This window comes from Pseudophryne corroboree, chromosome 2, assembly GCF_028390025.1.
Source record: "Pseudophryne corroboree isolate aPseCor3 chromosome 2, aPseCor3.hap2, whole genome shotgun sequence".
Taxonomy (NCBI): Eukaryota; Metazoa; Chordata; class Amphibia; order Anura; family Myobatrachidae; genus Pseudophryne; species Pseudophryne corroboree.
This window is the reverse complement of record NC_086445.1, coordinates 930,353,619-930,370,890: the sequence shown is the minus strand read 5'-3', so window position 1 is coordinate 930,370,890 and position 17,272 is coordinate 930,353,619. Positions and strand designations below refer to the sequence as shown.

Here is a 17,272-nt window from a genome sequence, read left to right as displayed (position 1 = left end):
AACTTTAAGGAGAACTCCTATAGCCTAGGGCTAAGACTCCTGTCCCACAGCGCAGCGTTGCTGGTTCAGGTCTCCGCTGCTCCAGAAAGTTTATTTTAATCGTATCGGTCACTACACATTATAGTGCACACCTTACGTAGGGCTCTGTTTATTTAACCCACCTTTTCTCCTTTCGTTTGTCTCTCCTGGGATAGTCGAAGAATTCCCTCTTAGGTGTGAAGTATGCGGCGGAGCCATCTGCTTCGCCCTCCACGCACCTGCACACCCCTGTTTGATCAATGATGCAGGTAATGTCACTATTAACCAGACAATAACTCATGGTTTCCAAGGTCACAGGATCAAATCACAGCGGGACCAAACACACCTTTCCAAAAAGAAACTTTGCTAACATTCCATGCATTACTGATGTCTGTTTTCTGTGGATCTGAACCAGTGTCTCAGAATATACAGGTACATAATACAGCAGTTCATCTGATACTGCAGGTAAAGGAGGAGGACACGTCAAGTCCATCAGGGTTCCACGCCATTGACGAAAATGACAGCGACTGGTTCAGTTTCGGATGAGCTGGGCAGGCTCCGGTAGGCGGCCGACAGACACCCGAATACACAATATCAGGTATCAAACAAGGTTTGTTTTCCTATCTTTTCCCCGCAGATGGCAGGAGATGGTATCAGAACCTCTCTAGGGTATACACCTCGGTGTATCGCTGGTCCATCAAGCCGCCGTTTTCCTGAGGCAACCTTGCTCAGGGATCCATCGACATATGCGGCAGCATGGTTCTACCGTATCCGGAGCAGGTAGGTTGGGGAACAATTGTCCTCTAGGTTACAGGATGCTTCGCATCAGGATCAATTGATACTTTGATACAGGTCAGAATCACGATTCTGCTTTATGTTCCTTGGAGGTCTCCATGTCTACAGACTCGGACCCTGCATCTTCGCTTGGGCTGTCTTAACCCGACGACCTCTGGGGCTGCGACAGTGACAAGTAAACATGAAATCCTACGGGGCAGATGGTTCTGGGGAAGGAACTTTCTGCAGGATTTCTTGAACCAATGGAGGTAGGTCCACTTTGATTTCTCCTACTACTGCCCCAGCTCCAAGACAGACCTTTACTGGTCTTCCCTTTAGATTTTTTCGTGCCCTTTCAGGTTTTTGACTCCACACGGGTGATATCTTCGTCGCCAGGGGTTCTCAGGGTAAAAAGGCTGAAGCAGAGGTTCAACATCCTCAGTCCAGTCTGATTTTATGTCATCCTATACACCCATTACACCTGCAGGGTCCCAGGGTAGGCGCAGGTCGATGGGAGAAGGCTTGGGCGGTTACAACCGTCTCAGGAGTCCCTCGGCATAGGTCGGCTGATTTACGATGACAAGAGAGTCATACTGCAGGCTGCGCTCCATAGGTTTCTAACCGCAAAGGGTGTTGATCCCTGTTTTTCACATATCATTTGAATTAGGACAGTTCTCAGGCCTTTGTTTTCTTTTCACGTTCCGAAGCCAAGTGGCTCGGACAGGCCTATTCTGGCCTTACAATCCTTTTAGTCTGTGATTGCTAGTTTAAACAAGAAAGGGAGTTTTACGTGTCCCTTGTCTTCAGAGATGCCTGTTTACTGATTTCCGTTGGACAGGCTTTTCTCAGATTCCCCCTTAACAGGATTCTCATTTTCACTGTAAGTCCTTTACTCTTCTCTCTTCCGCTCCCACAGAGTTTAGGAAGATAACAGAATAACTCTTTTTCAAGGGCAGTGGGTGACGTTGGTTCCCTAATGGGACAATTTACTGCTACTATCCCACTCTGTACATTAGGTGGCTTCTGAATATCCGGAGGATCCACGAGCTTCTGATTCGACACAGATCCAATTTATGCTCCGCATAGACGTTTCTCAACACGGTCCGTCAGAGGTTTTTTTCATTCCTCGGCACCAGAGACTCGATTTCTTCAGTCAAGTTGCGACGTAATGAGTGGTCGCCTCCATTCCTCTCGGAACGGGGGACAACAATCTTGTTTCCAGATCAAGCCACCAGGTCAGACTCCTGGGTGAGGGAACATGCCCCGGAGTTTTGTCAGCTGGTCCGCTGTGGGCGGAGATTTCGGATCGACCTCAGGGCGTTCTGACTGACTCTTTAACCCTTTATTACTCTCGGACGGCAGTAGCCGTGGAGGCCCTCAGGGCTCCGGGGAGTTTTCTGGTTATTCTATCCTGCCTCCTTTTCTATTTCTACTTCATGTTCAGTAACACAGGAGGGGATTATGCGTGCTAGTCCTCTCGGTGGCGCTGGTTGGGCCACGCATGACTTGAAGATACAGATACGCCTGTTGTCAGTAGAGGAGCCTTGGCTCCTACCTCGACTGGACTGTCTACTTCAACAGGCTCCTTTTTTCTCCTTGTTCAATTTTACACTGGTTTCGGTTACCCGTGTGACTGTTCACGAGACCTCAGAAGGGAGGAGTTCCCTAGTTCGGTTAGGCCTACTGGGCTCCGATTTCAGAAGTCTATTACCTCTTCTCGCTTTTGCCACTTTGGGAAAACTTTATGGAACATAATGAAGATAAAAGGGGTTTTTTCCCCCTTCTTCCAGTTACCATTCATCTTTGGTTTCTCTGGGAGGTTTTTTGCTCCGCTGCGCTTCAAACCACACTGACCGGAATTTTAGGTCTCTGCCTTTTTCGCTTTTCTTCCAAATGAGATTAGCCTAGCGGCCGTAAGTTCGGCCTCTTGTTCAGGGAGTACTCTATTGGCAACTCCCCGGGCTCGGCTTCGGCCTCAGCGGTCGTTTCTTCCAGAGGGGAGGTCCATTTTTCATATAAATCTGACACTAGTGGTTTTCAATCCTCTCTGAATGTTGTCAGGGCTCGTCAACTCTCTCTACAGAGGTCTCAGGCTATTCGATGAAGTGTTTTTTCTTCTTTGCTCTGGACGATGCTCCCGTACTAAATAGCCGGGGCCCCAGCATATGCTGGACAGTTGGATACATCTGATCATCAGACAGTCTTCTTGGCGGTTACTAGGGAACCTCCGTTTTCCATTTCAGCGCGCTTTACGCGCATTGTAAGACCTTCGTGGGCAGCCGCCCGCGGGGTCTCCATGAATATTTTGTCGGGCGGCTACTTGGTCAAACCGACATTCGTTTTGTCAAATTCTACAAGTTTGACACTTTTACGGCCTCTGCATCACTGTTTGGCCGAGCAGTTTTTACAGGACTCTCAGCGCTTTCCCACCCGTTTTTTGGGAGCTCTGGGACGTCCCCATTGTAACTACACTCCAGTGGCCCCTAGTGGATGAAGGAGAAATCAGGATTTTGGTACTTACCGATAAATCCCTTTCTCCGATTCCACAGGGGCCACTGGACGCCCGCCCAGCGCTGTTTCTCCTGATTTTTGTTTGATTAACGATTGCAGATCACCATATGACTGCTTGTTGGGTTCAGGCTAGCCTGGTTTTTTGTCAGGTTCTGTTCCAGGTTTAGTTTGTGTTCGCCTGGTTTACAGGGCGTCGTTAACCTCCTCTACCTTACGGTTTGTTTATTACAGCTCTCCTCGGGCACAGTTTAACGTAGACTGGCTTGGAGGGGAGATAGTAGGGGAGGAGCTAGCCACAGTGTGAGAATTTTTAAAGTGCCAGCTACCAATACCACCTACTATCTCCCCATTGTAACTACACTCCAGTGGCCCCTGTGGAATCGGAGAAAGGGATTTATCGGTAAGTACCAAAATCCTGATATCCAAAATCGCAGCCGTTTCCGACGACACGTCTGCTGTTCCTAGGGATGGTTCTGGACACAGTCCAGAAAAAGGTGTTTCTCCCGGAGGAGAAAGCCAGGGAGTTATCCGAGCTAGTCAGGAACCTCCTAAAACCAGGAAAAGTGTCAGTGCATCATTGCACAAGAGTCCTGGGAAAAATGGTGGCTTATTACGAAGCGATTCCATTCGGCAGATTCCACGCAAGAACTTTTCAGTGGGATCTGCTGGACAAATGGTCCGGATCGCATTTTCAGATGCATCAGCGGATAACCCTATCTCCAAGGACAAGGGTGTCTCTCCTGTGGTGGTTACAGAGTGCTCATCTTCTAGAGGGCCGCAGATTCGGCATTCAGGATTGGATGCTGGTGACCACGGAGGCCAGCCTGAGAGGCTGGGGAGCAGTCACACAGGGAAAAAATTTCCAGGGAGTGTGATCAAGTCTGGAGATTTTTCTCCACATAAATATACTGGAGCTAAGGGCAATTTACAATGCTCTAAGCTTAGCAAGACCTCTGCTTCAAGGTCAGCCGGTATTGATCCAGTGGGACAACATCACGGCAGTCGCCCACGTAAACAGACAGGGCGGCACAAGAAGCAGGAGGGCAATGGCAGAAACTGCAAGGATTTTTCGCTGGGCGGAAAATCATGTGATAGCACTGTCAGCAGTGTTCATTCCGGGAGTGGACAACTGGGAAGCAGACTTCCTCAGCAGGCACAACCTCCACCCGGGAGAGTGGGGACTTCAGCGGGAAGTCTTCCACATGATTGTGAACCGTTGGAAAAGACCAAAGGTGGACATGATGGCGTCCCGCCTGAACAAAAAACTGGACAAGTATTGCGCCAGGTCAAAAGACCCTCAGGCAATAGCTGTGGACGTTTCTGGTAACACCGTGGGTGTACCAGTCGGTGTATGTCTTCCCTCCTCTGCTTCTCATACCCAAGGTATTGAGAATTATAAGACGTAGAGGAGTAAGAACTATACTCGTGGCTCCGGATTGGCCAAGAAGGACTTGGTACCCGGAACTTCAAGAGATGCTCACAGAGGACTCATGGCCTCTGCCGCTAAGAAGGGACTTGCTTCAGCAAGTACCATGTCTGTTCCAAGACTTACCGCGGCTGCGTTTGACGGCATGGCGGTTGAACGCCGGATCCTAAGGGAAAAAGGCATTCCGGAAGAGGTCATTCCTACCCTGGTCAAAGCCAGGAAGGAGGTGACCGCACAACATTATCACCACATGTGGCGAAAATATGTTGCGTGGTGTGAGGCCAGGAAGGCCCCATGAAGAAATTTCAACTCGGTCGTTTCCTGCATTTCCTGCAAACAGGAGTGTCTATGGGCCTCAAATTGGGGTCCATTAAGGTTCAAATTTCGGCCCTGTCGATTTTCTTCCAGAAAGAATTGGCTTCAGTTCCTGAAGTCCAGAAGTTTGTCAAGGGAGTACTGCATATACAACCCCCTTTTGTGCCTCCAGTGGCACTGTGGGATCTCAACGTAGTTCTGGGATTCCTAAAATCACATTGGTTTAAACCGCTCAAATCTGTGGATTTGAAATATCTCACAGGGAAAGTGACCATGTTGTTGGCCCTGGCCTCGGCCAGGCGAGTGTCAGAATTGGCGGCGTTTGTCTCAAAAAAGCCCATATCTGATTGTCCATTCGGACAGGGCAGAGCTGCGGACTCATCCCCAGTTTCTCCCTAAGGTGGTGTCAGTGTTTCACCTGAACCAGCTTATTGTGGTACCTGCGGCTACTAGGGACTTGGAGGACTCCAAGTTGCTAGATGTTGTCAGGGCCCTGAAAATATAGTTTCCAGGACGGCTGGAGTCAGGAAAACTGACTTGCTGTTATCCTGTATGCACCCAACAAACTGGGTGCTCTTGCTTCTAAGCAGACGATTGCTAGTTGGATGTGTAGTACAATTCAGCTTGCACATTCTGTGGCAGGCCTGCCACAGCCAAAATATGTAAATGCCCATTCCACAAGGAAGGTGGGCTCATCTTGGGCGGCTGCCCGAGGGGTCTCTGCTTTACAACTTTGCCGAGCTGATACTTGGTCAGGGGCACACCCTGACTGAGGAGGACCTGGAGTTCTCTCATTCGGTGCTGCAGAGTCATCCGCACTCTCCCGCCCGTTTGGGAGCTTTGGTATAATCCCCATGGTCCTGACGGAGTCCCCAGCATCCACTTAGGACGTTAGAGAAAATAAGAATTTACTTACCGATAATTCTATTTCTCGTAGTCCGTAGTGGATGCTGGGCGCCCATCCCAAGTGCGGATTGTCTGCAATATTTGTACATAGTTATTGTTACAAAAATCGGGTTATTATTGTTGTGAGCCATCTTTTCAGAGGCTCCGCTGTTATCATGCTGTTAACTGGGTTCAGATCACAGGTTGTACAGTGTGATTGGTGTGGCTGGTATGAGTCTTACCCGGGATTCAAAATCCTTCCTTATTGTGTACGCTCGTCCGGGCACAGTATCCTAACTGAGGCTTGGAGGAGGGTCATAGGGGGAGGAGCCAGTGCACACCACCTGATCCTAAAGCTTTTACTTTTGTGCCCTGTCTCCTGCGGAGCCGCTATTCCCCCATGGTCCTGACGGAGTCCCCAGCATCCACTACGGACTACGAGAAATAGAATTATCGGTAAGTAAATTCTTATTTTCCCGATATAATGATAATAAGTATAAAACAAGGTTGTTGTATGATGTACTGATGAAATCTAAAATACCCAAATTAATAAACATGACGCAACAGTTATGGCTCCCAGATTTGCCATCTGTGGGAACAAACAATGCTTTATTTAAATATTATGATAAGACCCTCAAGAACCTGAGGGCCACTGTTTTACAGGAGGTTCATATAAAAACGGTCTTTAGAGCATACATGTCACAAGGACAAAGGCAACATTTTGTAGCGGAGGAAACCGGGCGGTGCCCGAAATGCAAGGCACCCTCAGCGACACTAATCCACAATCTTTGGACCTGTGGAAAAATTAAAAAATTCTGGCATAAGCTGATTTATTACATACAATCCACATTTGCTATTACGGTGTTCCTAGACCCCTTGCCTCTACTATTTGCAAATTTTGACTGTTGGGCTCTGGGAATAACCCAGGCTCATTTGATCCCCTTTGTGACCATCCTGGTAACAGTGCAAAGAAAGTAATTATGAACGTCTGGATTTCTAACCGTACCCCATCATTGAGAGATGTCGATGTTCTTCTTATGAGATACATGTACTTTGATCGATACGAGGCAACGTTCAATGCCTCGAATAGAGATTTTGGGTTCCATCGTAAATGGGATATATATATATCACATCAAAATCGGAAGAGTTACAAAACCAAATTTATACCTCATTGGATGTGGCTAGATAGTCCTACAACGAGAGGGTATTGGGATACTCTGTCATTATGAGCCTTTCACCCCTCTTTCTAATACTAATCCCCTTCTTATTTTCCCCTCTGTTACCTATCCCCACAGTTGGGGCACCTTTTTAGACGCAAGTATCCTGATTGGACAAGTAGACCATGATAAGTTAAGGTGAATAAGAGAATGATCTGTTCATTGTGTGTCACGTGCAGATGGTGATGGGAGATGATACCTGATTTTATTTCCCTTATAATCCCCCCCCCCCCCCCCTCCCTATCCCTCCCCACATGCTAGATAGATAGTTTTCTTATTGTTTTCCTTTTCTTTCATACCTTCAATGTTTGTTATGGGGCATTAATTTAAGGTGTCGGTGAGAGATGGACGATACAAGTTTTGATGTGACCGTGGAGTAGGGTTGCACCTCGACCACTATATTGTAAAGCGGTGTTTACTTGTCACTTCCTAACGAATGATGCAATTCTTTTACATTGCTGACTCTTGAGAAATACTGCATTTGTTTAGAGGCCTCTTTTGTTTGTTGTCTTACGTTTTTGATTGTATAAAAAATGGAAAAACCCAATAAAATGTATTAAAAAAAAAAAATTGGATTTAACCAATTTGATTGAAGGGACATTTTTACCAGTTTTCCAGTGTTTGGGAGCAAATGTCATTTGCTTCCGTACATTACCAGATTTTCATTCCAGCAACACAGATACAGCTTTAGGTATGTACCCAGGTTAAGACTCCCTGGGGGCGACGAAATTGATATCGCCACCTGCCGGCAGCTATTCAGTAGATTCTGCCATCAGATGTAATTTCTGATTGCAGCCTCCTGAGTTTGCTAGCAGAAATTTGCACACAAAAAAAAGTTCAGTTAGGGTACCCAAATGGCACTTTTTTCGTTTCATACCCAGTACTTTAGTCTTGAACCCCCCTCCGAGCAAGTGTGTAATTGTGTACCTAGATGACATCCTCAAATATTCCACTTCACATGGGGAGCGATTCAAGTATTACATTTTTTTTGTGCCCGATCTCCTGTCATTTCAGATGGGGGATATTCAATTGATTGTGCCAGTGGTAATTAATATCTTGGTAGGGATGCTTATCCAATTGCTGCATTGAATGCTTTCTGAATAGATCAACAATTGTAATGGCATAATGACATTAGTTGGTTATTGGTGTATGGATTTGTCACTTTGAATGCACCATTACCTTCCTGTTAGAGATATTTCTCTTCAGGTTTCTATTTGAAGTCTATTGCATGGTTGTGTAAAATGTAATTTCTCTAACGTCCTAAGTGGATGCTGGGGACTCCGTCAGGACCATTGGGTTTAGCGGCTCCGCAGGAGACAGGGCACAATAATAAAAGCTTTAGGATCAGGTGGTGTGCACTGGCTCCTCCCCCTATGACCCTCCTCCAAGCCTCAGTTAGATTTTTGTGCCCGGCCGAGAAGGGTGCAATCTAGGTGGCTCTCCTGAGCTGCTTAGAATAAAAGTTTAAGTTAGGTTTTTTATTTTCAGTGAGTCCTGCTGGCAACAGGCTCACTGCTACGAGGGACTTAGGGGAGAGAAGTAAACTCACCTGCGTGCAGGATGGATTTGCTTCTTAGGCTACTGGACACCATTAGCTCCAGAGGGAGTCGGAACACAGGTCTCACCCTGGGGTTCGTCCCGGAGCCGTGCCGCCGACCCCCCTTGCAGATGCCGAAGTTGAAGAGGTCCGGAAACAGGCGGCAGAAGACTTTCAGTCTTCATAAGGTAGCGCACAGCACTGCAGCTGTGCGCCATTGTTGTCAGCACACTTCATACCAGCGGTCACTGAGGGTGCAGGGCGCTGGGGGGGGTGCCCTGGGCAGCAATGTATTATACCTTTTTTATGGCTAAAATACATCACATATAGCCCTTGAGGCTATATGGATGTATTTAACCCCTGCCAGATCTCACAAACTCCGGGAGAAGAGCCAGCCGTTTTAGGGGGCGGGGCCTATTCTCCTCAGCACACGGCGCCATTTTCCTGCTCAGCTCTGCTGTGAGGAAGGCTCCCAGGCTCTCCCCTGCACTGCACTACAGAAACAGGGTTAAAACAGAGAGGGGGGGCACTTATTTGGCGATATGATTACATATGTGAAAATGCTATAAGGGAAAACACTTGTATAAGGGGTTGTCCCTGTATAATTATAGCGTTTTGGTGTGTGCTGGCAAACTCTCCCTCTGTCTCCCCAAAGGGCTAGTGGGGTCCTGTCCTCTATCAGAGCATTCCCTGTGTGTGTGCTGTGTGTCGGTACGTGTGTGTCGACATGTAGGAGGACGATGTTGGTGAGGAGGCGGAGCAAATTGCCTGTATTGGTGATGTCACTCTCTAGGGAGTCGACACCGGAATGGATGGCTTATTTAGGAATTACGTGATAATGTCAACACGATGCAAGGTCGGTTGACGACATGAGACGGCCGGCAAACAAATTAGTACCTGTCCAGGCGTCTCAGACACCGTCAGGGGCTTGTAAAAACGCCCATTTACCTCAGTTGGTCGACACAGACACGGACACTGACTTCAGTGTCGACGGTGAAGAAACAAACGTATTTTCCTTTAGGGCCACACGTTACATGTTAAGGGCAATGAAGGAGGTGTTACATATTTCTGATACTACAAGTACCACAAATAAGGGTATTATGTAGGGTGGGAATAATCTACTTGTAGTTTTTCCTGAATCAGATAAATTAAAGTGTGTGATGATACGTGGGTTTCCTCCGATAGAAAATTATTGGAGGTATACCCTTTCCCGCCAGAAGTGAGGGCGAGTTGGGAAACACACCTTAGGGTGGATAAGGCGCTCACACGCTTATAAAAACAAGTGGCGTTACCGTCTCCAGATACGGCCGCCCTCAAAGAGCCAGCTGATAGGAAGCTGAAAAATATCCTAAAAAGTATATACACACATACTGGTGTTATACTACGACCAGCAATCGCCTCAGCCTGGATGTGCAGCACTGGGGGGGCTTGGTCGGATTTCCTGACTGAAAATATTGATACCCTTGACAGGAACAATATTTTATTGACTATAGAGCATTTTAAGGATGCATTTCTATATATGCGAGATGCGCAGAGGGATATTTGCATTCTGGCATCAAAAGTAGATGTGATGTCCATATCTGCCAGACGATGTTTATAGACACGACAGTGGTCAGGTGATGCAGATTCCAGACGGCACATGGAAGTATTGCCGTATAAAGGGGCGGTCCATCGGACCTGGTGGCCATGGCAACAGCTGGAAAATCCACTTTTGTTACCCCAAGTCACATCTCAGCAGAAAAGGACACAGTCTTTTCAGTCTCAGTCCTTTCGTACCCATAAAGGCAGGCGGGCAAAAGGCCAGTCATATCTGCCCAGGGTTAGAGGAAAGGGAAGAAGACTGCAGCAGGCAGCCCATTCCCAGGAACAGAAGTCCTCCACAGCTTCTGCCAAGTCCGCAGCATGACGCTGGGGCCATACAAGCGGACTCAGGTGCGGTAGGGGGTCATCTCAAGAGTTTCAGCACGCAGTGGGCTCACTCGCAAGTGGACTCCTGGATCCTACACGTAGTATCCCAGGTGTACATTGGAAATTCGAGACGTCTTCCCCTCACAAGTTCCTGAAGTCTGCTTTACCAACGTCTCCCTCCGACAGGGAGGCAGTATTGGGAAAAAATTCACAGGCTGTATTCCCAGCAGGTGATAATCAAAGTACCCCTCCTACAACAAGGGAAGGGGTATTATTCCACACTATATTGTGGTACTGAAGCCAAACGGCTCGGTGAGATCTAAAAGATTTGAACAATTACATACAAGGGTTCAAATCAAGATGGAGTCACTCAGAGCAGTGATAGCGAACCAGGACGATATGGTGTCACTGGATATCAGGGACGCTTACCTACATGTCCAAATTTTGCCCTTCTCACCAAGGGTATCTCAGGTTCGTGGTACAGAACTGTCACTATCAGTTCAGAAGCTGCCGTTTGGATTGTCCACGGCACCCCGGGTCTTTACCATGGTAATGGCCGAAATGATGATTCTTCCTAAAAGAAATATGGACGCTTTCCTGATAAGGGCAAGGTCCAGAGAACAGTTGGCGGTCGGAGTAGCACTATCTCAAGTAGTTCTACGACAGCACGAGTGGATTCTAAATATTCCAAAATCGCAGCTTTTTCCGACGACACGTCTAATGTTCCTAGGAATGATTCTGGACACAGTCCAGAAAAGGATGTTTTCTCCCGGAGAAGAAGGCCAGGGAGTTATCCGAGCTAGTCAGGAACCTCCTAAAACCAGGAAAAGTATCAGTGCATCATTGCACAAGGGTCCTGTGAAAAATGGTGGTTTCTTACAAAGCGATCCCATTCGGTAGATTTCACGCAAGAACCTTTCAGTGGAATCTGCTGGGAAAATGGTCCGGATCGCATCTTCAGATGCATCAGCGGATAACCCTGTCTCCAAGGACAAGGGTGTTTTCTTCTGCGGTGGCTGCAGAGTGCTCATCTATGAAAGGGCCGCAGATTCGACATTCAGGACTGGGTCCTGGTGACCACGGATGCCAGCCTGAGTGGCTGGGGAGCAGTCACACAAGGAAAAAATTTCTAGGGAGTGTGATCAAGTCTGGAGACTTCTCTCCACATAAATATACTGGAGCTAAGGGCAATTTACAAGGCTCTAAGCTTAGCAAGACCTCTGCTTCAAGGTCAGCCGGTATTGATCCAGTGGGACAACATCACGGCAGTCGCCCACGTAAACAGAAATCATGTGATAACACTCTCAGCAGTGTTAATTCCGGGAGTGGAAAACTGGGAAGCAGACTTCCTCAGCAGGCATAACCTCCACCCGGGAGAGTGGGGACTTCAGCGGGAAGTCTTCCACATGATTGTAAACCGTTGGGAAAAACCAAAGGTGGACATGATGGCGTCCCGCCTGAACAAAAAACTAGACAAATATTGCGCCAGGTCAAGGGACCCTCAGGCAATAGCGGTGGACGCTCTGGTAACACTGTGGGTGTACCAGTCAGGGTATGTGTTCCCTCCTATGCATCTCATACCAAAAGTACTGAGAATCATAAGAAGGAGATGAGTAAGAACGATACTCGTGGTTCCGGATGGGTCAAGAAGGACTTGGTACCCGGAACTTCAAGAGATGCTCACGGAAGAACCGTGGCCTCTACCTTTAAGAAAGGACCTGCTACAGCAGGGGCCTTGTCTGTTCCAAGACTTACCGCGGCTGCGTTTGACGGCATGGCAGTTGAACGCCGGATCCTGAAAGGGCATTCCAGATGAAGTCATCCCTACCCTGGTCGAAGCCAGGAAGGATGTAACCGCAAAACATTTTCACCGCATTTGGCGAAAATATGTTGCGTGGTGTGAGGCCAAGAAGGTCCCTACAGAGGAATTCCAACTGGGTCGTTTCCTACATTTCCTGAAAACAGGACTGTCTATGGGCCTAAAATTAGGGTCCATTAAGGTTCAAATTTCGACCCTGTCGAATTTCTTCCAGAAAGAACTGGCTTCAGTGCCTGAAGTTCAGACGTTTGTAAAAGGGGTACTGCATATACAGCCTCCTTTTGTGCCCCCAGTGGCACCTTGGGATCTCAATGTTGTTTTGAGTTTCCTAAAGTCACATTGGTTTGATCCACTCACCACTGTGGAATTAAAATATTTCACATGGAAGGTGAAGATTCTATTAGCCCTGGCTTCAGCCAGGCGTGTGTCAGAATGGGCGGCTTTATCATATAAAAGCCCTTACTTAATTTTTCATTCTGACAGGGCAGAATTGAGGACTCGTCCTCAATTTCTCCTTAAGGTGTTTTCTGTTTTTCACATGAACCAACCTATTGTGGTACCTGCGGCTACTAGGGACTTGGAGGACTCCAATTTACTTGACGTTGTCAGGGCCCTGAAAATATATGTTTCCAGGACGACTGGAGTCAGAAAATCTGACTCGCTGTTTAGCCTGTATGCACCCAACAAGATGGGTGTTCCTGCTTCTAAGCAGACGATTGCTCGCTGGATTTGTAGTACAATTCAGCTTGCACATTCTGTGGCAGGCTTGCCACAGCCAAAATCAGTAAAAGCCCATTCCACAAGGAAGTGGGCTCATCTTGGGCGGCTGCCCGAGGGGTCTCGGCTTTACAACTTTGCCGAGCTGCTACTTGGTCAGGGGCACACCCTGACTGAGGAGGACCTGGAGTTCTCTCATTCGGTGCTGCAGAGTCATCCGCACTCTCCCGCCCGTTTGGGAGCTTTGGTATAATCCCCATGGTCCTGACGGAGTCCCCAGCATCCACTTAGGACGTTAGAGAAAATAAGAATTTACTTACCGATAATTCTATTTCTCGTAGTCCGTAGTGGATGCTGGGCGCCCATCCCAAGTGCGGATTGTCTGCAATACTTGTACATAGTTATTGTTACAAAAATCGGGTTATTCTTGTTGTGAGACATCTTTTCAGAGGCTCCTTCGTTGTTATCATACTGTTACCTGGGTTCAGATCACAGGTTGTACGGTGTGATTGGTGTGGCTGGTATGAGTCTTACCCGGGATTCAATATCCTTCCTTATTATGCACGCTCGTCCGGGCACAGTATCCTAACTGAGGCTTGGAGGAGGGTCATAGGGGGAGGAGCCAGTGCACACCACCTGATCCTAAAGCTTTTATTATTGTGCCCTGTCTCCTGCGGAGCCGCTAAACCCCATGGTCCTGACGGAGTCCCCAGCATCCACTACGGACTACGAGAAATAGAATTATCGGTAAGTAAATTCTTATTTTTATTGTCCATGGTTATCCTTTATCCAACATACTCCACAGCCTGTGTAATTACTTGATCATATCAGTCCCTGGTCAAGTATTACAATGAAATATCCTTGCCACAGGCATAGCAATAAATATGAAAGGGTCAATTTAGTGAAAAACAAATTAACATAACAGCAATTTTTTGACTGTGGGTGGAAATAAGCAACAAGAGAAAACCAAAGAAAACAAATCATATACATGTACAATATATAGTTCTGATCCATCGAATACCCTTACGGTTACCCATTAAAGAGCAAGTTATCACACCTTTGGGCAGGGGTTGGGCTCTTTTTTTCTCTCTAAGGGATTGATTAATTTCGACGCGAACTGAATAGCACTGGGAGGGAGCTCCTGGAGCTATTCAGTTTCATGCACTGTTATGTCGGAGAATACCGGTTCTCACGCCTTAAACATGGTGTTTAGTCGTGAGAACCAGCACTTTCCAACGTAAGTGCCGGGGCGAGATGCTGTTTCTGGTACACTAAGGGCAGAAAACAGTATTGTGCCAGTAGTTTTGTTGGATTTCTGCTCTTATAACCCAAAAGGGGTGTGAGAAGAAATCCTTAACTCCAGCATAACATCGCGCTGAATTGAATAGCTCCGGGAGCTCCTTCCCAGCGCTTTCAGTTCAAGTTGCATTGAATCGACCCCTAAGAAAGTGTCCTATACTTGTTTGTTGTATATAATATATTATAAATAGATTCTGATTGACATTCTGGGGAGGGTAATGAAGATTGGTCAAAGGATCCTTAGTTTCATGAAGGGTTTCCCAAACTCGATCCTCAGTGCATCTTAACAGTCCTTTTACCCCAAGGTTTTAGGTTACTTGAGTATTGTCGGAATGATTTTGTTTGTTAGTTTTTTTTGTTTTTTTTTACCAACTTTGATAAAAGTGCATACACGAGGAGCCCAGCACCACCGATATAGACAATGTTAGCCTGCCTGCACTGTCCATTTTTTTTCTTGCAAAGTCAATGCTGTGGGACTGCGCATCGGCGTCGCAAGCTGTATACATGCACGTTGCGATATGCACTATATTTCTCTAGCATCCATAAGGGATATTGGGGAATTCTAGTACGATGGGTTATAGACGGGGTCCATAGGAGCCGGTGCACTTTAAATTTCTCTTACGTCCTAGAGGATGCTGGGGACTCCGTAAGGACCATGGGGGTATAGACGGGCTCCGCAGGAGATAGTAGGGCACCTAAAAAGAACTTTGACTATGGGTGTGCACTGGCTCCTCCCTCTATGCCCCTCCTAACAATGCCACCATCAAAATAAATAGACTACTACATTAAACAAAATGAAACCTTAATGAAATCAATTCAAAATATATATATGAATCCTGGGAGGAGACACTTTGGCAAATCTGAGATAGCACCTCCTTCTTGCATATGCGATATGTACACTGCCATGCATTCGCAGTTCTGGATCATCGCGACATTCATCTGCGACAGCAGTCTGAGCAAATATAAAATATAGACCAGAATCCAGCGCTATATTTATAAATGCAGCAGAGAAAGAATCCCACGTAGTCTAAAGACTTTCTTTTCTGTCTTTTAGACAGACACAGGTTGAGTCTGCCCCGCAGGCACAGACAGGTATCTTTAGCAGGTGGATATTTCAGCCGTATATAACCTTCTATCTTGACACTTACATTAATATTCTGCCACTCATTCCCATAAAGCTATCTTTCTCTACTCCCGTTCTGGTCCCAGGTAAGTAGGTTTCAAAGTAGGCTCAGCAGGCAAATGTCCAAAATAACGTGGTTTTATGAAAAAAATCACTATAAAAGACATAGAAAAATCTCCATACACTGCACAAGTATCAGGATACCAGAGGTTGGTGCTGAAGACTTCTTGACAAAGAGGAGAGGACTTCCTGAAACACGTTGAAGCTGTATTTCTTCCATCTCCCGGGATCTGGTGGTACTGGAGAACTGAGCGCTTCGGATGCTTCACATTTGCATGCCCGCAGACGGTTTTTGTGATAACTGCACCTTCAGCACCAACCTCTGGTATCCTGATACTTGTGCAGATTTTTCTGTCTTATATAGTGATTTTTAAAAACAACCATGTTATTTTGGACATTTTGCCTGCTGAACCTACTTTGAAACCTACTTACCTGGAACCAGAACTAAGTCGAAAAATAATAAAAATTTACTCACCGGTAATTCTATTTCTCGTAGTCCGTAGTGGATGCTGGGTACTCCGTAAGGACCATGGGGAATAGACGGGCTCCGCAGGAGACTGGGCACTCTTTAAAGAAAGATTATGTACTATATCTGGTGTGCACTGGCTCCTCCCTCTATGCCCCTCCTCCAGACCTCAGTTAGATCTTGTGCCCAGAGGAGAATGGGTGCACTGCAGAGAGCTCTCCAGAGTTTTCTGTGGAAAAATAATTTTGTTGGGTTTTTTATTTTCATGGAGTCCTGTTGGCAACAGGCTCCCTGCATCGTGGGACCGAGGAGAGAGAAGCAGAGCTGGCTTGTCAAGTTGGGCACTGCTTCTAAGGCTACTGGACACCATTAGCTCCAGAGGGAGTCGGAATACAGGTCTCACCTGGGGTTAGTCCCGGAGCCGCGCTGCCGTCCTCCTCACAGATGCCGAAGATAGAAGCCGGATAGAGAAGGCAGAAGACATCAGATCTTCATGAGGTAAGGCGCTCAGCGATAAGCTGCGCGCCATTGCTCCCAGTCACACACACACACAGAGCAGCACTGAAGGGTGCAGGGTGCAGGGGGGGGGCGCCCTGTGCAGCAATAAACCTCACATTTTGGCACAAATACAGTTGGATTAGACTGTGGAGGCAGTAAATCTATGATCCCCCGCCATTTTATTGAAAAATCACTGGGACCGAAGCCCGGTGGGCGGGGCTTGATCCTCAGCACTAACCAGCGCCATTTTCTACACAGAAGCTGCATGAGGAAAACGCTGGCTCCCTGGTCTCTCCCCTGCTGAACATCACAGGCTGGAAAAAAGAGGAGGGGGGCACATTAGCGACGCAGTGAGTGGGAATTGGCATAATATATATAAAAAAGCGCTATCTGGACATATATTTTCCAGTGTTTTTAAGCGCTGGTGTGTGCTGGCATACTCTTTCTCTGTCTCTCCTTAAGGACCTGGTTGGGGTTTTGTCCCCTTATAGGTTAGTCCCTGTGTGTGTGGGGTGTCGGTACGTGTGTGTCGACATGTCTGAGGCGGAAGGCTTCTCCAAGGAGGAGGTGGAGCAAATGAGTGGGGTGTCCCCGTCGGTTGTGCCGACTCCAGATTGGATGGACATGTGGCATATGTTGAATGCAAGTGTGGCATCTTTACATAAAAGGCTTGATAAGGCTGATTTAGGGGGGACATCA

The 17,272-nt window shown here is 47.2% G+C and overlaps 1 protein-coding gene across 6 annotated transcripts in view; it reads left to right on the top strand.

The window, feature by feature from the left end:
- The window catches only part of ZFX (zinc finger protein X-linked), a 139,354-nt gene that overhangs the window by 35,057 nt on the left and 87,025 nt on the right, over positions 1–17,272 (top strand). The window lies entirely within an intron of this gene.